The sequence below is a fragment of the Phyllostomus discolor genome, chromosome 2, assembly GCF_004126475.2.
Source record: "Phyllostomus discolor isolate MPI-MPIP mPhyDis1 chromosome 2, mPhyDis1.pri.v3, whole genome shotgun sequence".
NCBI classification, from domain to species: domain Eukaryota; kingdom Metazoa; phylum Chordata; class Mammalia; order Chiroptera; family Phyllostomidae; genus Phyllostomus; species Phyllostomus discolor.
The window spans coordinates 34,348,096-34,369,230 of record NC_040904.2 but is presented as its reverse complement, the minus strand read 5'-3'; the positions used below and the strand labels follow the sequence as shown (position 1 = coordinate 34,369,230).

The 21,135-nt window shown below is 43.5% G+C and overlaps 1 protein-coding gene across 4 annotated transcripts in view; it reads left to right on the top strand.

Annotated features, from left to right (window-relative positions):
* PLD1 (phospholipase D1) overlaps positions 1–21,135 on the top strand; it is a 182,378-nt gene that overhangs the window by 9,311 nt on the left and 151,932 nt on the right. Inside the window, exon 1 of one of the 4 annotated variants that reach the window (XM_028504911.2) lies at positions 19,633–19,885. The exons of 2 other annotated variants lie outside the window; for them this stretch is intronic. The gene's annotated coding sequence lies outside the window, so the exon portion shown is untranslated. Of the gene's footprint in view, positions 1–19,632; positions 19,886–21,135 lie in introns of those variants that run through there. One more of the 4 variants, XM_028504912.2, reaches the window with a different exon arrangement.

Here is a 21,135-nt window from a genome sequence, read left to right as displayed (position 1 = left end):
ATAATTAAGCTAGCATGAGACAGATTAACAGGAGAAAATGTCTTAAGTTTATTATATACGTACGTATGGGGGTTCCATAGGACCGTGAGACCGGAGGACAGATGGCACAGTTATCTTGAGCAAAGGAGGAGGGAGGGACTGTGGTTTGGAATTTCAAAGGGCAGGAAGGCAATTCACGTGGAGCTAGGAAAGCAAATAGGTGGTACATAAATGTTTGCTGAGCCATTCTTCACAGTGGGGCATCAGAGGACTTTGATCTAATGGGCCTTGGGGCTTCTTCCTCTCTGTCACACACTGGTTTATATTAAATTATAGTTATCTGTGATAATAGCTCCCTTCCTGGAGCAGGTCCTCTCTCTAAATTCTTTTATGGAAGGTCAAAGCTTCTTTCTGAATCTTCTGTTTCTTAAAAATAGCCATTTAAAAATAACCAGTATCCCAAAGGCATACTCATATTTTGGGGTAGCAAACTCTGCTTCCCCTCAATTCACTATTATAGACCCTTAATCTTACTATTTCTATGCTGTAAACATTTACTTACACCCCGATTTCCTAGGACAAAGGACTCAGGGAGGCTGTGGAATGTGTGCATTATTTAAAATGGCCCTGTGTTTGCCGAGCAGGACCCACCAGAAATGATTAATACAATTTCCCCTCTTTGTAAAGGCACACAAACCCAGCTGGGTCTGGGCAGGGAGGGAAAGGTGTTGCTTCAGAGAAGGCCTGGGCTTCTCTGGGCTTGGGGTCCTCCTCACCACAGTCCCGGAACTGATCTGGAGCAAGAGAGGTATAGCTCTGGGACAGAGAGGATGGTGACCACCTGGCTACGGGTCTTTAGACCCTAAATTAATCTCTGGGTTCACCAGCCCCCTGGAGCCTCTTCTCACAGCGTGGGCATTATTTCCTCAAACAGTGTCTTGGTTTCCTCCAGAGTATAGATCTGCTGCATAATGCTACAAAGATGGGTTTAGCATTACGATAGTACAAGATGTTTAAGTCATTGCATCTAAAACCATCCTGTGCGTACAATTTACTTTCGTAGTGAGTCCTGTAAGGAATTTGAAGAATGCAAATTTAGTGGCCAGTTATTCTTCAGTTCCGGCAAGAACTGTTCGTACAAATAGGACTTCTGTGAGTAAGCCTTCTTGGCCAGCTGAACTAACTCATCCTTTTTTTAAAGTCACAGATTGAAAATGACCTTATTTGTTCATTGTACAGTCTGTCATGTTAGGTAATTTAAGCGCACTATCTACTCCACATAGATGCTTATGCATGAATTTGACAGTCTACATTCACTATTAGAAACTATGGACGTGCTGGAAAGAACTCCAGTGTGATATAAGGGATAACCTGAGTTCTGGTTTTGTTTCTGCCACTAACTTAGTGTAACCCTGGGCAAGTTATTTCCAGAAATTACACTAGTGCTCTTCTCTGTTTCAGGCCCTGCTCTCGAGCTGGGATGAATTAACCTTAGTCCTTTTAAAATGAACTGTCCTCGAGAGATTTAGGGTCCAGTGTAGTGGTTCTCACACTCTGCTGTGCATCAGGAGCCCCTAGCAGGCTCATCGGAACACAGAGAGCTGGGCCTCACCCTGGAGTGTCGGACTGGGTGGAGAATTTGCATATCTATCAAGTTCTCAGATGATGCTGATGCTGCTGGTTTGGGGACCACAATTTGAGAACCATTGATCTAATGGTTTAGCTGACACATCAGTAAGCACAATTCAAAGATTAAATGCTGTGAAATAAGTACGAGTAATGTGCAGTAGGAAACAGCCTGGAGAAATGGGTCAAAAGGTCAATGAACAGCTGAAGATCTGAGAAGTTCTAATGGAAGAGGGAGGGGTTAAATGGGGTCTTGACAAATGGATACCACCTTGACAGGCAGGGCATTTGGGGGAATGACACCATTTCAATGGTGTCACTGATAGGAGGGAGATTGCAGAATGTATGTGGGAGCAGAAGTCTAGTCTAGCGTAGGTGGAGTGGAGGCTAGGTGTGGGGGAAGGAACAACGAGAAACAGATGGAATTGAGAATGAGAGGGCCGGAGAGTCAAACTCACCGTGTTCATGGTTTTTGGATTTTGGCAGTAAAGGAACAGCATGATCAGAGCCATGCTTAAGAAGGGCAACTCTGGCATTGTGGTGGATGGATGGATGGATGGATGGATGGATGGATGGATGGCTTGGGAAGAGCACGAGTGCGTGCAGAGTCAGTGGGGCAGCCCAGTCTGCACACGGGAGGCTTGAAGAAGAGCCTGAAGGTGGGAGGAATGGAGTTCTGGGATGGATCTGCACCACAGCCACAGATTTGGTAGTTGATTAGCTCCTGGGGATGAGGGAGATGAAAAAGTCAAGGGAGAGTGAGGAGTCAAGTCTGAGTTGTTGGGGAAGAATGGTGGCGGCAGGATCCCCCGGGGGAAATAGATGGGACAGGAAAATGAACCTCTTGGGGCCTTTGTTTCTCTAAAAGCAGATGCTCTCAGAGTCTCTTTTTGTATGATTGTAGTCAAGGTTTTGGGTGTTTTTGCTAGTCTGAAATATTATAAAATACATTTGTATGAAGAGTGAATGGCTTATAAGATCTGGAAGCAGCCCAAGTGTCAGTCCATCATAGATGAGTGGATAAAACAACTATGGTACATATATACAAGATGGAATACTACTCGGCTATAAAAAAGAAGAAAATGTACCCTTCATGACAGCATGGCTGAACCTGGAGAACATTATGCTAAGAGAAATAAGGCAGTCAGAAGGAAGACAAATACAACATGATTTCACTCATATGTGGAACCTAATGAACAAACTGAACTAACAAGCAACATAGAGGCAGACTCATAGGTAGAGAGCAGAGTGAGAGCTACTGGGGGCTGCTTAGGGAGTAGAGAGGTGAAGCAAAAAGGAAAAAGGACTCGTGGACATGGACAACAGTGTGGTGATTGCAGGCAGAGGTGGAAAGGGTATATGGAAGATAAGTGGTAATGGACAACAAATAAAAAATAAATTTCATAAGTAATAAAAAAGTAAATGGCTTATACATATCAGGCATTCATGTGTGTGTTGATGGGTTCATCTGGATAAATCATTAGTTCTGAAACATTTACATCTGTAAATAGCCTTCTTTTCCAGCTCTTCATTTTGCTTTTAGTTTTCTTACTCTGTCACCTTGGTCTTCCTCCCATTTATGCATGTGAGCAGTTTTCAGTTTCATGTTCTGTGGATATATTTTAAATAGGTGTAGCAGGTATTTGAAACCTCTTTGACTCTCCCTTGTAATAATCATACCATGTATGAAGACATTAGTACACAACCTGGCTTGCCACTGGATTATAAACTTCTTCTGCGTAAAGAACGTGTCTTACTTATTTTTGTCTCCCTCGCTGCACTTATCCTAAGTGCTTATATAAAGTGGCCAGCACATGTCTCGGGAATTGGATTGAATCACAGTGAGAGACAAAATGGCTCAGGCAATAAAAAGTTCTAGTTTAAAGGGAAATGGAAATCCATGCGTCTTGGGAGTTAGAAAGAGGAAACATTAATTCAGTAGCCTTTCAGGACTAGAATAGAGATCTTCGTGAACACTTTAGGAACCAGAAGCAGAAGCCCATAAAAACTAGGAGAGTGTGTTCAGCTCTGTCTTAAATTAGTCATTGAAAACCTTGGGCCAGATCTTTCTACCCTGGGCCGCAATTTCCTCAATTTGTAAAGTTGTGGTAGTAGTAAAGTAGAGATTTTTATAACTCTCCACACACCCATTCGGGGAGAATTCTGAGCAAAGGGAACAGCATGAACAAGGCACTTGAGACAGGAAAGGATGTGAAGCAGGAGAGGGGATGGAGGCCGGCTTCAAAGGGCCATTTTTGCTAAGGTAAAGATCTTGGGCTCTATGCTATAGGAAGGTCTTGTGCCAGGCAATGCCACCTGGGGAGCAGGAGGGAAGGACGGGAGAGAGTCACTTGGGAAAGGAGGCATCATGGAGTTGGTCATTGCCATGGGCATCTGGTTACTGGATTCTGAAGGATCTTCTCAGGATAAATCTCATGAAATGCATCTCAGCACAGTTTACCTGGAGACAAAGGGGAGAAGATTTTATCCTTGTGTCGTTTCTGCCATCAAATCAAGGCAGCCCCACTTTTTAGACTGCGCATGTCTGACTGCCAGGCGGGCTCCGGCGGATGCCACGTGAAGCAGCTTCAGAGGAGCCTGGACTAGAGAAGGAAGCCCTGCTAGCTTGCACTGTTGTGAAGGAAACTGGAGTCTTCACAGAACTGGGTGCCATTGCAGTGGCCGGCAAGCAAGGCGAGTTTGAGAGGACTTCAAGCAGTGCACAGACGGTGGCCGGAACAGGGAGCTATTAAGGGATTTTTAACAAAGGAACCACCTAATTCAATGTATGCAATGGTGGGCTGGTAAATGTTTAACAACCAGTTCTTCAGAAAAATAAATGTGTATACATACATATTCAGCAAGTCTTTGAATAATGTCATTTCATTTAACGTTGTTTTGTTATAATGTTGATGAGGGGAAAAAACGATTCTCAGCCGGGCCACTGTCTACATGGAGCTATCCCATTCTCCCCATGTCCGTGTGGGTGATCTCCTGGTGCTCCAGTTTTCTCCTGCTTCTCAGTGGTGTGTGCATGGGGCGAGTCGTCGTGTCTGCATCGCTCCAGTCTGAGCGAGTGTGGGGGTGTGTGTGTGAATGGTCCTTCGATGCAGGGGCAGCCTATCCAGGGTGGGTCCCACCTTGAGCTGCCAGGAGAGGTTCTGGGCCACCCTTGACCCTGAACTAGAATAAGTGGGGTAGAAAAGATCTTTATTAAATGTATGTATAGCTCACATTTATCTCAGTGTTTAATATTAGGAGTGTTTAGGTCTTCATTTAGAAGTTTGGTGATGTTTTTGTGACTAAAAATATGACGTAGGAACTTAACTCTTTATATCATTTAGCCTCTGGTAAAATTGGACTCATTATACATTGTTTCACTTAAAGTTGCAGTTTCTAAGAAATCACCAATGACATTAAGTGAGGACACCATATATACATGTATACATATGTCTATTATAAATTTTGCTGATATAAAGGATGTGTAGCACACAGTTTACAAATAGTAATAAAGCATACTACACTCCATGGTAGAGTCCATGTAGCCAACTGATTCTGACAGGTTTCTGCTGGTTTTCACTGAACCCTTGTATCCATAGCCCACCTATGGTTATAATTGGTGAAAGAAGGTGGTTGATGTTTTCCTGTTACAGTGTGGAGTAAGGTGAAAGTGGAACAGTGAAGGCACATTTCAGAGCTTCATTTGTTCATTAAGCATCTTATGGCTGCATTGGATAGCACTAGAAGAATATTTCCCCAACATTTTGTTTTATTCGCATTATAACCACTGTAGGCACCACAAATTTTATGAAGATTTTCTCTATCACTTTTGTAAGCCTAGACAATCAACAGATCGAAGTTATAATTCATAGGGTTTCTCAATTTCTCTGTCAAAGTATTCTCATTATGGCTGATTTCAAGTTACAGAAAATTGGGAAGACAGGTGCAGTAGCATAACATTATGTAGTATTTCCTCTTACAGGTAAAATAGATATAAGTAACCTCAAGAGCATAGATGTTACTAAAATGTACTAATGTAATAAAGAAGTGACTAATTTTGAGTATTTATGACCTGTGAGTCTTTTAATACAATTTATTTCATTGTAAGTTTATGTGAATTAATTTGAAATGATTTCTATACTTAACAACTGATTCATAAAAATTCCCCCAAATTTACCAGTCAGTTCTTAGGAGCTGAGATGAGCCAGCCCCACACACTACCGGAGTTGTATTTCTTGAAGATCATTGGAAGCAATCTGTAGAAATGTTTGGAGGGGTGTGGTCAGGAGGCAGGGAAAAAGCACTTAAGCTGATAGGGGTGAATATTGGGAGACAGACATGGGAATGCGTGCAGCCTCTGCCCTGCTGAGGGTTTCAGTGAAGTCAGGTTAATGAGATGATACGCATTTTGCTGGCTTGTGTTCAAATGGGGATGTGTAGGACCTTTAATAAAAGTCTCACCCTGACCGGTGTGGTTCAGTTGGCTGAGAGTTGTCCCCACAAAGCAAAAAAGTTCACTAGTTCTATTCCTGGTCAGGGCACATGCCTGGGTTGTGGGTTCAGTCCTCAGCTGGGCTGTGTATGAGAAGGAACTGATAGATGTTTCTTTCACAGTGATGTTTCTCTTTCTCCTTCTGTCTCCCTTCCCCTCTCTCAAATACATACATACATACATACATACACAAATACATATTTTTAAAAGTCTCCTCCAGGTACTTTTGGAGCCCCTGAAAAAGTGTTTGCAGAGCCCCACCCCTTTGCTGTCTTCTGCCTTGGCTTCCTTGGTGATGACCATAGGTCAGAGGGATTTGAAGGTGAGGTCCCACTTGCCATAGCTGCAGGTGCCTCCCTGGAGAACAGGACTTGTGCCAAGGAAGACACTTGCCAGGCTTTGTTCTAAGTTAGCGAGTCTGGGGGATGGAGCTTCAGAAGGAAGTTGGAACCAGCTGAATGCCCCACCGAAGTTTGTCTGCAGGAGCCTGAAGTTGCTGAGTCTGTTTTCCTGTCTCAGAGGCAAGGAGGAAGACAGCCATCGACATTTCTTCTCGTAGCTGCTGGTGGCAGCAGTCTCAGCTGGTCCGGAGCGGGACAGGGCAACGACCTCTCCTCTGTCTCCTGGCTTGGCCCCTGGAAATCACGGTGGCCTCTCTGTCTGAAGGCCCCTTCTTCTCTGCAGACCAGCTGGTGCAGATGAGTGCTCGAAAGCCAGGAGTCTCTGGTTCATCTGCATTCCCAGAGTGTATGATTTCATTTGGGGGGCATCTAGCCCCCACTACTCTTAGTATAAAAATAAGATGGGGTAGAAAGAACAGTGAACGTGACCTCTGGGTGTATGGTGGGGCCAGTAAGTGAGGCATGAAATATGAAGGGTGGCACATGTGTGGCTGGAAAGAGGATGGAATTGAGATACGAGGCAGAGAATTTGAATCACGTTCAGTTTTGAACTTGGTAAGACAGGTGTTCAGTGGGATCTGGGCATTCAGGACAAAGAGGGGAAAGGAATGGTTGGATTGAGAGTCGTAAACTTGGTGGAACCGTGAATGTCTACGAGAAGCCCTCCCCATGAGGGCACAGAGTGACAGTCAACAGGTGGACTCGCTAGAACTTGGAACCCCAAGGGACACGAGTGCTGAAGGGACGGTGGCGGGTTGAGGGGCCCAAGAGCTGGACGGAGAGGAGTGTCCAGGGGACTCAGAAAGGAAGGAAGCAGCGTGAACAAAGGAGCTGAGGCACAACAATAGTAGCTCATGCTGGAAACAGTTTGGCCCAATAGTGTTCACACTTACCATTTCCCGAGTTTAACTATTCAGAGTTATGATTATGTTAACTTCACCTTCCTTCCTCCCTCTATAAAAAGGGGTCAAAGTCACTGCAGTGTCATAAATGACCCAGGGTAATAAAGACATCTCACACTTTTGCACTATGGTATTACTCTCATCCAGACTTTTATAGTTAGTTTGAGGAGAAAAAAAATTTACCGCAAGCTAAAGGTATGGAAAGCATCAACTTCTTCCTGTTTGATATCTCTTGCTGTATTTTCCATATTAATCACTTCATTTCCCCCTTGGCCTTGGGCCTGATATTATTTTCTCTCACTGTTGTCAGCTGCTGGGTGTGTCAGGCAGCTTTTCACCATGAATAATGACACAGTGGAGCTCAAGGGCAAGGTTACCATGCAAGTGTGTGCCACTCTTGCTGGTTATGTTCACACACACCCAGAAAGCCCTGTGCTACTGAACTGAATTGCAGACTTTGAAATGACGGTGTGGTTTGCATTCAGCAAAAAAAATATACCCCAGACATGCTCAAGAATTGTTGGTTTGGGAGGAATTAGATGACTCCAGTGTGAAAAGACAGAGCCTATCTAAAAAGATAGTGGAACAAATTTCCTACAGCACAAATCTGTCGAATAAGTGGATTTGGATGTGACCACAGCCTTGCCATATGAAATTCTATTCCATGGGAATTAAAGTTAGTGGCTTTGTGAAGGCATTTATCTCAGACTAAAAACTTTTCTCAGAGTCTTTTGCCGAAGAATAGAAGCACGCAGAAATAAAGATGGGCTTTTATGGCGACTGTCTGTTCTAATCCTCTTAAACACTTAGTGTGTCCCCACGCACCTAGCCATGAAATGAACTAATAGAGCCATTCCTTCTAATGTAGCAAGTTGGATGTGTTCATCTACCACTGAGGGACGAGGAAGACTGGAGAAAGCAGTTCTTTTTATCAGTCAGGCATTGTGTCTAGCTACCAGGGTCAGAGACCGAGCTCCCCCGCCCCAACAGCGGCTTTATTTCTCATGGCAGAGCAGTCTGGACGAGGGCAGCCGTGAGCGGGCATGACAGCTGCAGGAATCACCGGGCTCTCGCCAGCTCTCCAGTCTGCCATCTCCAGGACATCTCCGTGTCCAGGAAGGCTGCTGCAGCTTTCCGGGCGTCATATTCACATTACAGGCAGAGGCTGAAGAGGGAAGAAGGGCGTGCCAGCTCCCTTTAAAGGACCTGTCTCAGAATTCTAACACTTCTACTTACGTTTCATGGGCCAGACCTGTGGTATTATAGATAGTCATTCCTAGCTGCAGGCATTTTTAATTCACTTCATATTTCTATAGTAGTATAATTCTCAGTTTTTTAAAAGTTAATTAACCCACAGTCTTCTGTTTTCCTGGTTATTATTGCAAGAGACTGGAAGAGAACTCATATACGAGTGAGATTCTTTAGTGTCTTTCTGGATGTTCCCTGTGGAAGAGGTCTTTCCCTGTGTCTTCTCAACCGTAATAACTGTAACAGGACTCAGCCAGGGTTTACCATAGAGGCAGAGCTAGTGGTTTACATTGATTAAGGGATTACTCTGTTAAGGAACTGGCTTAACTCAATTGCAGGACTGGCTAAGGATGCTTGAAATTCATAAGGCAAGCAGTCAAGAAATTAATATCATGGGCAGGCTGGAACCCCAAGGGCAGGACTAAAGCTTGGAGTTTCTAAACTCAGAGAGGGCCTAAGCCCTGTTTTAAAGGCTTTTAAGTAATTACATAAGTCCCACTCAATACAACTTCTCTTTTGACTAATAAAAGTGAACTGATTAGATATCTTAATTACCTGCAAATTCCCTTCACAACAGCAGTAGGTTAGTATTGGATTGAATAGGAGTATGTAGGCTGAAGCAAGTCTGCAGCCTCCCTTTGCTCCAGCTCTCAGGAGGGAGTATTTCCGGCAGTCAGCCCTAACAGGAAATAGGCAAGAGGGAATTCTGGGGGTTGTAGTTCAGCCCAACCACGCTGCTATTCATGAAGCCATCATACACTGTTATTTAGTTGTCACCTAGGGAAAGAAAGTGAAAACAAGTCAGTGTTTCTTCATTTCTGATATTCTGGCAGATGGTGCCCTGATGCTATGATTGGTAGCTAAAATGAGAACCTTGTATTAATTGTGTTTTTTAACTATTTTTTTTCTGCTTTATTTTCCCTCTCTGATTATCATAGATAGCTAAGACTTTATTTTTGCTGTTTTCATTAAGTAACTAAAGAGCTTTGAGCTCATCAGCCATCGTGAACTCATCAAAGTGAACAGAATTTAAAATTTGCTTTCATAACTGATGGTAAGCTGTCCATTTTATAATTTTTAATAGCACAATTTTTTTCTTATTTGTGCCTTTTTAAAAAAGATTCTATTTATCTATTTTTAGAAAGAAGGGAAAGGAGGGAGAAAGAGAAGGAGAAACATCAATGCGTTGTTGCCTCTCATATGGCCCCAACCGGGGACCTGACCCATACCTGGGGACCTGGCCCACAACCCAGGCAAGGGATCTAACCCACTGGGAATCAGACCCACAACCCTTTGGTTTGCAGGCTGGCACTCAGTCCACTGAGCCACACCAGCCAGGGCTCACTTGTACCTTTTTGTCTAGATTATACAGAGATATTAACGTTCATTCTTTATCCAAACCAATAATGGCTTTTGTAATTAAGGCAAAAATCGGTAGCATTGCAAGTCTGTTTTTGTTGATGAGACTCAGATGCTCGTTGATCTTTTATTGAGAGTCCTTGATTCTTTTATAAAAATTAATGGCTTTATTGAGATATGACTCACATTTCATAAATTGTACACCCTTTCAGAGTATACAATTCAGTGATTTTTAGTATACTCACAATGTGCATCAATCACCACTAATTCCATAATGTTTATATTCTTTATATTAAATATAGGTGGGAATGTTTTAAGGCAGATAAAGAATTTGAAAAAAAAAACTCAGTTATGTTTTCTTATTTAAATTTACTTGAAAAGAGAAATTGGTGACTTTTGTACGGGCAGAGTTGCAAATATGTCTGGTTTGAGTTCTGTGAAGAGGATACACAGATTATGGGATTTTTCTAACAAATTTAAGTATATTATTCCCTCAGATGGAATTTGAAATCAGGACTTTTATTCATTCGTTTAAGTGTTTATTGACTCTTCACTCTGTGCCAAGCTCAGCGCTAGCCCCTGGCAGTCCCAAGTGCAATGAGACTCAGCGACCCTGTGGTCGGGTGGGTAGGGAGAATGGTAAAGTCACTCTGCTGGCCCTCACGATGCCGTCTTGACTGTAAGCTCAGGAGGCATGAAGCCCCTGGAGGTAGCGTGCACTGTGTGCAGGAATCTAATAGCCATGAATATGAGGGAGGGACGTGACTGCATCTGTGCAGAAAATTTTGAGATCACATCTGAACATTCCACGAGAGACCCAGGTCTAACTCTTAGGGGCTGGTTTCACGGCAGATCTCTTCTAGGATGTGGACGCAGATTCTGAGGCGTGCAGTGAATGTTGCTGCAGTTAGTGAGATACGAACCGAAGGGGTCCCACTGTGGTGGGGTTTGTGTCCTCACTTCCTTGAGATCTCTGCTTAAATATCGCCGATCACAGAGACCTTTCCTGACCATCTCTCTAGAATAGAACCCTGTCCTACTCCATCACTTTGCTTTGCTTTTCCATTGCTGCTGAGCTAGCTCTCTCATGTTATATAGTTGCTGCTGCAGCACCCCCACCCACCATCCCCCAAAGAGTTGACACGTTGTCTTGTTTGCAGCGCTGTCCCCCACACAGTGTCTAGCACCATGTCGGGCACCATAGTCCATGCTAATAGAGACTTGTTGTATACATGAATGGGAGTTCTAAAAAAGGGGCACACTATAGAACTCTGTTCCTATGTTTCCTTATATCAGCAGGAATTCATTTTCGTAATACATACTCTAGATCTTTTGGTGTATGTTTATTTGTGGATGGCATTTGGAGGGGGCTGGGTTCTCATGGCAAAACTTCCTTCTTTAGGTAAGAAATGTGGCCATTTTTGACCCTAGTGCCTCCCTGTCTCTGGACTCAGCTGGTTACTAAGTACCTCCTCAGTGCCTTCTTTCCATTTCTACTGTGGCCACTGCTCAAGCAGGTGGAATCCTAGAATATTGCTGATTCTGTGCCTCCAGCTTTACAGAGTGATCTTTGTAAAACACAGAATAGGTTATGTTATTCTACAGCTAAAATCTTTCTGTGCTTTCCATCACCAAAGATTGGATCTAAAACTCCTTAGCATGGCATTCCAGATCTGTCTCAGTTTGTGCAGGCTGCTATAACAAACTATTGCCAACTGGGCATCTTATAAACAACAGAAATGTATTGCTCACACTTCTGGAGGCTGGGAAGTCCAAGATTAAGATACCAGCATAGCCTCCTTCTGGTGAGGATCCTCTTCCTGGTTCATAGCCAGGTCCTCCCCCTGTTGTTAAATGGGGCCAGGAGCTCTCTGGAGGCTCTTTTATAAATCAGTAATCTCATTTATGAGGGCTCCCCCCTCATGGCTTAAACTCCTCCCAAAGACTCCATCTCCTAGTACAAAATTTCGGGGGGTGAGGATTTCAACATATGAATTTTGGGAGAACACTGAGTCAGATGATTGCAAGACCTTTCTCAGTGTGGCTGTCACATGGTTTTTCAACTTTTTCCAGCTTCCCCAGTATACATACACACACCCTCTCTCTCTCTCTCTCCTTCCCTCCCTCTCTCTGGCCCTGTCTTTGTTGCTCTCTCTGCAGGGGTTCTCAGGGCCACAGCGTGCCAGGTGCTCTCCTGCTCTTTGGGTCTTTGAAAAGGATGTCGTTACTCCCTCGTGCACTTACAGGGAAACATCCTACACCTCTCTGACGTCTTCCCTTACAACTCACTTTCCGGGCATCCTGAATCACTCCTGCCCCTCTCCACGTTTGCATGGCACTTCCATGCACAGCTTCATTTGTACACAGTATACTTTTGTTCGTGGGCCATGGAGGCTGCTTTCTCTGTGAGTTTGCCAGCTTTCTGAAGACAGTCTGTCTTATTTGTTCTTGAGTTTGCAGTGCCTCACAGTGCATAGCAGATAGTAGGAACTCAGTAGATATTGGAATGAAGTAATAAAATTTCAATAAGCTGTCTTATTAACAGATGCAAACCAACTCCCTGGCAGCAGGGAATTTAAGCGCAAACGGATCATTGGACTTGGCAACAGGAGTGTTGCCAAGATAGATCTGCACTGTAATAAGTGCTCTTCTTTGTCTTCTCAAACTGTCTTCAGCAGTGATGCGCTTTCATGGAGTGAAAAACCAAAGATCAGCAACTGTGTCAGAGCTCTGTGGTCCAGGACTAAACTGAGCCTCACCGTCATCCTGACAGTACTTCTCTGGGTCAGTGTGCAGGAGACATGAAATGCTTTTTAGTGCAATTAAAAAAATGTATATAAAAGTGTATTTTGCTTTCTTTGTTGCTGTATTGTTTTTGTCTGTTGGTTTTGGCTTTTATTTGGGAAGCTAATGACAGACAGTTTGTTAGAAAGCCAGCGGCAAGCTGTTTGGTTTGCTAACGTACTAACTGGACTCAGGTGTAAGCCATCTGGGAATTCTGTGCGTCAGGATATGCCCATCCCCACCACCTCCTCCGTGGTGTTACCTTGTGAACATGGCCTGCTTTTCTCAGTGGTTGGTAAACTGATAATCCCTTTTTTCTCTCTCACCCAATTTATCAGTTCACAGGTCCACATAGTCCCTTTCAGACCTTACAAAGAGAGGTTGCAAGTGCACTCACAAACACAAAGGTTCATTTTGTTCTTGAGGATGACAAATACTTTAAAAATTTTCCTTTTCATAAAAAATGAATTCCCATGTTATTTGAATTTCATTATATTATCAGGGAAACGTGTTCCCTTTTCTCCAGTGAGGATGCAGGCTCAGTGTGCTCACTGCTTCACAGGAGGCTCTGGCGTTAACTTGCATCAGCCGGTCCCGTTTGCACCTGCCCCCCACACACGGCCCACACTATGAGCAGGAACACCACGCTGTGAATGTTTAGAAGGGAAAATACCTCCCTAGTTTTATTTCCTGGGCATGTTGATATCTAAGCGAATTATAACATATGCAGATATACTTTAGATTCCTTTTCTGATGCACAAATCCATATCATTTTCTCTTAGGTTAACATTATGGTGTCTCCTCTGTTCTGTTCTCTTCTGAGCTGTAGAAGAAATGGGCTTAGGAAACGAGTCACAAAGACAAAGGAAGGGCCCTTGGAGCTTAGGACAGAGAAAGGTGAAGGCCACACGCCTGGGGGAAAGCAGAGGGAGAAAGGCTTGGGTGTGCTCCCAGAAGGGAGAGCGCCCGTGAGGTTTTCCTCGTACAGCCAGCTGCTGCAGTGTGAGAGAAATGCCAGCCACCGGTGGGCATTCAGGTATTTATTTAACCAAAAACATTGAAGGAATTGCCAAACGAAAGTAATTTGATCTCAAGAAAGGGGAAAATTAGTGCAAATGGGCCGTTTCAATATAACTGATCCAGAAAGTGGGTCTGTGTTGAACACAGCTGACCATATCCTAAGGAAGGAAATTCACCAGACAGCCTAATTTACTGTATAAAGTCAGGAAAACCCCAGACTGGTTCCTGTTTGTTAGTGGACACTTCTGCATAGGCACATGACCCTGGGGCTCTCAGAGGGACAAAAGCAATGAAAGAGCAGAATGAGAAGCCATTGGCAAGAGAATTCAACTGTAAGCTTCCCCAGGGCCAAGAGTACATTTCTTTATCCTCTTCTGTGTGCTGCATGCCTAGCACTTTGCTGCAGGGGTGCCCTCAGTAAATATTGGCTTGATGGATGAATTGAGTGAATGCACAGGGAACTAATAAACAATGGGTGGACGAGGCTGGAAGGTTTAAGCAATGATGACCTATTAATGAAGGGAGTTAGCACGGGACAACTACCAGGCATTGGATGTACTGTAAGATGGATTTGCTTGGCTAGACCATTTGCTTGAGAGAAGAGAATTGGTAGGGAAATTCCCATATTACCTATTCTGGTTGAAATTTTGTTGGGGAAGAAGAACTAGGGGTTGAAAAATGGATTAAGCCAGTTTGGCTGGAGGTCCTGTGCAGAAGCACTTTGAGAGCAGCTCGGAGAAAAGAGGGTAGGAATTAAAGCAAGTGGCGTCAGGCTATAAGAACTGCCTGGGGGACCGGAAGCCCTTCCATTCTGAGACTGGGCAAGCAAGGAAGGAAGTGCTTCTGGGTGGTTAGAAGGTAAGATACCACGGGCTTGTGGCTGCAGGTTCAGGCCCTTCTCCCCACAGTGCAGGCGGCTGCGGTGTTACCTTCTGCTGCACTCTGAGTGGATGGGTGTGCTGAGCCCATGTGTTCATGTGTCTGTGTGTCCACAGAGAGGCAGCAGCTGGCGGCCCCACCCTCTCCTCTGTTCTAGAGGCCTGGAAACCAATTTTGAACTTTCTTTTTTACCCACAAGAATTTTCACTCTAGTTCTCAGGTGGCTGTGACTAGAGGCGCGTGACAATGTCACGATGTATCCTTATATAAAAAAGGAAGAAAAGAATAGAGAAACTTGGACCTTCAAGGTCAATCAATAAACATAGCAAGTTACATTTTAACATGTGTATTAAGAAATACTCAACTTGTTTTTCAGAAGAGCATATTATGTCAGTCATGTAAAGCCATGCTCTCAGTATTGTGTGAAAGGAAAGCCTGCATTATGCGAGAGGCCGAAGTAATCTGGGAACCAATAAGGTTATTTAAAAAATTATCTAGCCACCCATGATATAATTTTGTATAAATTTGCAGGAACCTGAAAGGGTGCCTGCTTGCGCACCTTCAGATTTTATTGCCAAGTTATAAAATGTCGTTGCCTCTTTGGAGGGTCAGAATACATTTCAGAGCAATTTGTAGTAATTAAGAAAATTACCCTGTAAAAGTAAGAGAACAAAATAAAGTACAGATATGAGCCATGACAGATGTTACAGAGTAGGGGAGCGGACGGGCAGACAATGAGAGACATTGTCGTTCGCGCGGCCCTGGCAACACGCGTCACAGATTAAATAATGGACGCCAGTTGGTGGGCACAGTGAGGAGGGAACAGAGCGCGCCTTGTTCCAGCTTGTCTAATTTCAGGCTAATTGCTTAAGTACAGGCTTCTGTTCTCGTTATATAGCCAAAGGAAACTCAAACAGTGGAAATACTGCAAATCTTGTAATTCACCCTGGATCACCGATCAGAACTGAATACATGAGCTTCGAGCAAAGGATCCCGATAACTTGTTGCCTTGCCTGCAGATGGAAGCCTGACAATGAGCACGCTTCTGGACCTTTCTCTCCCGACCAGGTTCTAGCTCACGTGCTCTGTGGGGTCTGCTCTTCTTCGGACTCCTGTGTGCTCGTGACTGCGGCTCCTTGGGGTGGAGTGGAAGATGCCACGAGCTACCCGCCGGGACTGGTACAGTGCTCTGGCCCCAGGGCCCGGTGTTTCCTTGGGCTGTGGATTTCTGAGGTCTCAGGGAGATTAGCATTTGCCTTTTCTTGCTCTGGGACTTTGCGATAAGCTACTGAGGTGATCCATGTGAAAGCACTTTATTGGCGCAAATGAAGGGATTACTACTTTTACTATTTTAGGGTGTGGAGTTGGTGGAGGGAAGAACACAAGTCAGAAGTTCTGGGTTTGAATCGTGGGTCCTCCCGTTGTAGGTCTCTTCTTTTCTGAATGCATTTTTTAAAAATGCATTCCTATGGGTTTTTCTTTACCCCTTTACATCAGATGTTCTTCACATTTTTGTGTGTGTGCCACAGAACCCCTTTGGCATTCTAGTGAAGCTAATGAATCCATTTTCAGACTAATGTTTAATGCATAAATGTAAGTGCATAAAATCAGAATGCATAGGATTATGAAGGAAACCAGTATATTTTTATATATACTAATAGATCATTATCAATACATATACCAAAAATGTAATATTGTAATATACAGTCTTTATTAATGCATTACATACCAAGAGCTAGTGGTAGGTCTAATAACTACTATAATTTTAAAGTGGAGATGAGTGGAAATGATACTTTGAGATATTTGCAACAACTGGCAATGTGATAGGATTTCTTTGATTTCTAGTTGTGACAAGACACAGGGATGGCTAGTTTTGGAAGTTAGTAAAAATTAAAATGAAATTTCCCCCGACCCATGGCCCGAGTTCAGTCTGAGATCCCAGAAACCCATTCCTGGACGACATTGCCCTTTCCCTTTCCCTGTGCACTTTCCCTGTGCACTCTCCAGGGGCCAAGTCACCGCGTCCTGCTGCTGCCCTCCAGCTGCAGCCGCCTTCCTGGGCACGGAGTTCTAGCTGTAGCCCTCCTGTCTGGGCAGCAGACTGGATAGAGCACCAGCCCTGCATCTCCTGCATCTCCTGCCGCTCCTGCATGCCGGATGGCCCCCAGGACCTCACACACAGCCGCTGAAGCCAGCCCTTCACCCTGGCCATCCCCCCTCCCTCTTCCTGCCAGCCTAGTCTTCCTTCTGTGTCCCCAGCTCTGTGGATGATGTTAACAACCTCCTCGTGGCTCAGGTCCCAGTCCGAACTTGAACAAGAGAGCTGGTGAGCACTCAATGATTATTGCCCCAGCCTCTTTGATAAAGGTTGTGAAAATGTAACCTTGTATGTTTAGAAGTACTGGTCTGCCTTTCCCCTTACCTGCAACATCTTCTAAATTTCTACTTACTCTGCAAGGCCTAGTTTCTCCTAACTTATCTTTCCAACATGTACATCTGATCACTTTCTGGTTTAAAATCTCTCTACATCTCTATGCCTCCGTGATGTGACATCAGAGGACTCCTGCCTTCCTTACAGTGGGTTTTTTTTCTGCCCCTGCAAGTCCCCCAGCCTCCCTGAGCTCCCTGTGGTCCCTCCAATGGCCGGCTCCCCATTTTCTCCTTTGCTTTGGCAGGGCCAGTGAATGCCCTCTACCTGGGGGTCCCTTCCCTGCCATATTGCCTTCAGGTTTCTCAGTTCTGTGTCTGCTTTGCTGGCAAGCCTCTCATATCCAGCCTGCGCCATCACGAGGACTGTCTACAGAGCAGTTCTTGTCCAGCCATCTCCTCTTCCTGTGCTTTGACCAGACTGTGGCCAGATTTCACAAGTGCTGGGTAGTCCGGGGGCAGAATTATTAAAGTATGTGCTTAGGAGCACTGCCTTCAGAGCCCAACTGCTTGGAGTCTAGTCCCAGCTCCACCACTAGCTATTTGACCTTGGCATGATACCGTAATTTAGGTGCCTTGCTTTTCTCATCTGTAAAACTGGTTTAATAATAGAGTGGTGAGTTTTAAATAAGTTAATACTTGTAAAACAGTTTAGAACCAGAGATAACTTATAGTAAGAACTTGAACATTAGCTATAATTATTAGTTTCAGTTTTAGTAATATGACTTGGGCTCATTTAAAAAACTCTTTAATTTTTACTGGAGTTTTAGTAAAGACCATAATGTAACTTGAAACCCAGTGTTTAATTGTTCTTATTTCCATTGAGATAAATATTGGAGGTCTGATTTTAGCAGACATAATTAATATGAGACAAATGAAACACTTTTTGATAAAAGGTAAGAAAAATCCTGGGAATACAACCTTTTAATGTAGAAAGATAGAGACACCATCCCACCAGTAGTGACCAAGATGAATTGGACATACTTCCATATTTCTTTCATTTCAGAGATTAAGCGGGCTTCACAGAATTCTTTTTTTTTTTTTTTTTGCAGATCTTTGGGTAAAGGAAAAGTCAATATTATTCATCAGGGGATTTTTCTTTGAATGCAAATTATCATACATGTTTGCAAAGCAGATCCACATAAAGAGATGGTTTTGAATATACATACTTTTTTGCATGAGTATTTTCATATCCCCTAGAAATAATCTACTCTTGTGGGGAAAAATGTTTCATGATACTTACTACACGTTGTATGTGACATTAGTGTACTCTCATAATCTAGTGTTTTTGTTTTTCTTCCGACCTCCAAGTTTAACTGTTCTAGCCTTTTCTTAGTTTTGCCACCAGGTGGGGTAGTGGCTCCTTTTTAGGGTAGTTTTCCTGCAGGAGGTGCCTCCGCTGCTTCTCTCATTCTCACGTGACCCCTTGAGACGCTGTTGGAGCCTGTCCTGGGTGAGGGTGGAGGAGGCCGGCGGCTCTCAGATGTGAGGGAGTCTTTGGGATTTTCCTGCCTGATCTTGTTGGGCTCATAGGCTGATGACTTACGTTTCATAGGTTTTAAGTAACTCAAATTGTTCCAGAAATACACGAAAATCTATTTGGCAACAAGTGAATCAAGTTTTTCTTGGAATATTTGATCCAATCTTATGGCTTAAAAGAAGCAATAAGGTTAGGTAACTGGACCATTATGTTATATAGCTCTTATTTAAATAAGATAGAAATCAAACTATTAGAATTAAAACTCTTCTAGGAATTGAAAACTAGGGGAAAATTGTGTATATTGGAGACACATTATATTAAAAAGCATATTATGGATTCTTGTTCTGTCTTAGGCAATATACTAGAACATTATTGACATTTAAGAAATAAGTGCCTTAAGGAAATCATCAATTACATTTTCCTAGAATGAAAAATAAATTTACATTCTATACTTTGAAACCATATTGAGTCACATTAAGTTCTATTTTAAATGATAAAAAACTCAAAAACTATCAAAAGTCTTTTTATCACATATGTATGAGATTGAATTATGAGTGATTTTCAGGTTTATAGGCACCAAGTGAGCATTAGAAATTAGAAGGTTCTTTGAAAAAATTTTTTTCTTGGACTTAAATTAGCTTTTAGACTTTAGTGATTAATGAGGTTTTAGACCTTTGTAATGTGACCCCCCCCAAAATCTAAAAACGTAGACAATGTGCGACTTTGAGACTCAGAAACAGCAATTTCACGTGTGCCTCTCATGACACTGCGGGGCCGTGTGTTACTGCCACCACCACCCAACTTGGGTAACAGTGTGAGACTCAGCTCCCTGCCCTAGTGGAGGGCAGACTGTATTCCTCTTGCTTAAAATAAATGAGTCACTTTTGTGAGTATCTGACGGGGAACAAAGTATGCATTCTCTTCAAGTTTGTGTGTTACAGTTTTCTTAGACAGCAAGTACAAAAACAAAGCCTGAAGCCTGCGCTCATTCTGTCTGTGGATTTTATATTTCTCACAGTAGCCCAGTGTCTAGTTAACATGTGGGGTGTGGTTTCCAGTTCATTACTAAAGCTTATAGGCTAAAGTGCTTTGTGGGCTTGGCTTTGACTTGAGTTGCCTCTAGGGAGGCGGCCAAAAACAGGGAACAGACTGCTTTCCCTGTGTATGTGGATTCTCAGGGCCTTCAGTGTTTTCCCCTCTCGGCTATCAGCTGCTTTGGAGATTAGCTTTGAAGTAAGGATTCTTTCCTTGAAGCAGCATGAAGCGACTCTTTTCACAGGGGCCGCAGGTTAGTACGAAACCTTTTGAACTTTGTGCTGCATGTCAGATTTCTTTTCTGTGCTCGCTGGGCAATGAAATGACAGCACAGCATTTGTGATGTCGCCGTGTCCTTCTACAAAATAATGGAGGCTGGGAGCTATGATGGTCCTTATAATATATGCATTGTCTGACACTCTTAAATGCAGTGGAATGCGAGACGAAATGTCCTGTGTGTGTTGGATTTGCAGTCTAGAGATTTGCTCTTGTTTGTAAGCGTTTTCAGTTCCTTTTTCAGAATTACTCTTTTTGGTGTCCTCTCCTTAAATCTTTTGGGCATCACTGTGATTGTATATACAGTTGGTTCCAGTTTATTTCTGAACTTTCGGCAGCAGGGCGCTGCGCCCCAGCTAGCGGCGGCGTCCCGCCCACACTCATGGCGCGCAGGGTTCTCCCTGGGGCCTGCCCTGAGAGTTACAATGAACCACAATATCGTTTTAATTTTCTCTTTGAAACATGTGGCATTTTCCTAGAATGCCTCGTAAAATACCTGCCTAGCAACTGATGTTGGCAGTGTGTACAGGTGGAGTAAACTGGACTGAATTCCTTCCTTACTGTCACTGTTTTTGAGTGAGTCCTCAGAATCCAAGGTTGCTCTAGGAGTAGGTGGGACTGTAAAGATTATTGCTTATAGTAATAAAATGAAATTAAGTCAGGAAAGCTAAGTATCATGAGAATCTTTTCCTTAGTGTCCTTAAAGGTCTAGAGAGCAATTTGTCCTCTGTGAGTCTGTCACTGAAGCCATCCAGCATACAATTGTTCTGTAACACGAGTTCAGTTCGATGATGTTTTGAGTTTACAAAACTTTAAGAAATATGCTTTTGGTTTATGTTATTTTTAAGAGTGCTTTTGTTCAAGGTACTGTACTAATGTTTTAAAATGTGCTACGGTGCTTCTGTTATTGCCATTTTAGTCTCCTGTGGGGTTTTTTTTGTTTTTCCTGCTGGGAAATACAGTGTTTTGGAGAGGGTCTGTTCTCTCATCCTCAACTCAGTGTGGTACAATCAAGGGAGAATGGAGAGAGAAATAGGTGCTTAAAAAAATTTCTGAGGTGATTTACAAAGGTTGAAGGACCCAGTTCCCATTTCTGCTGAGGCTGAAGTTGTCAAGTTATGGCTATATGCCATGTCAGGGCTACAAAACTGGCTGCACCCCTAACCCCTAAGACCTAACTGTGCAGCCACATCACCGACCTGCTCCGCAGGTCCTCTCCCTAACAGC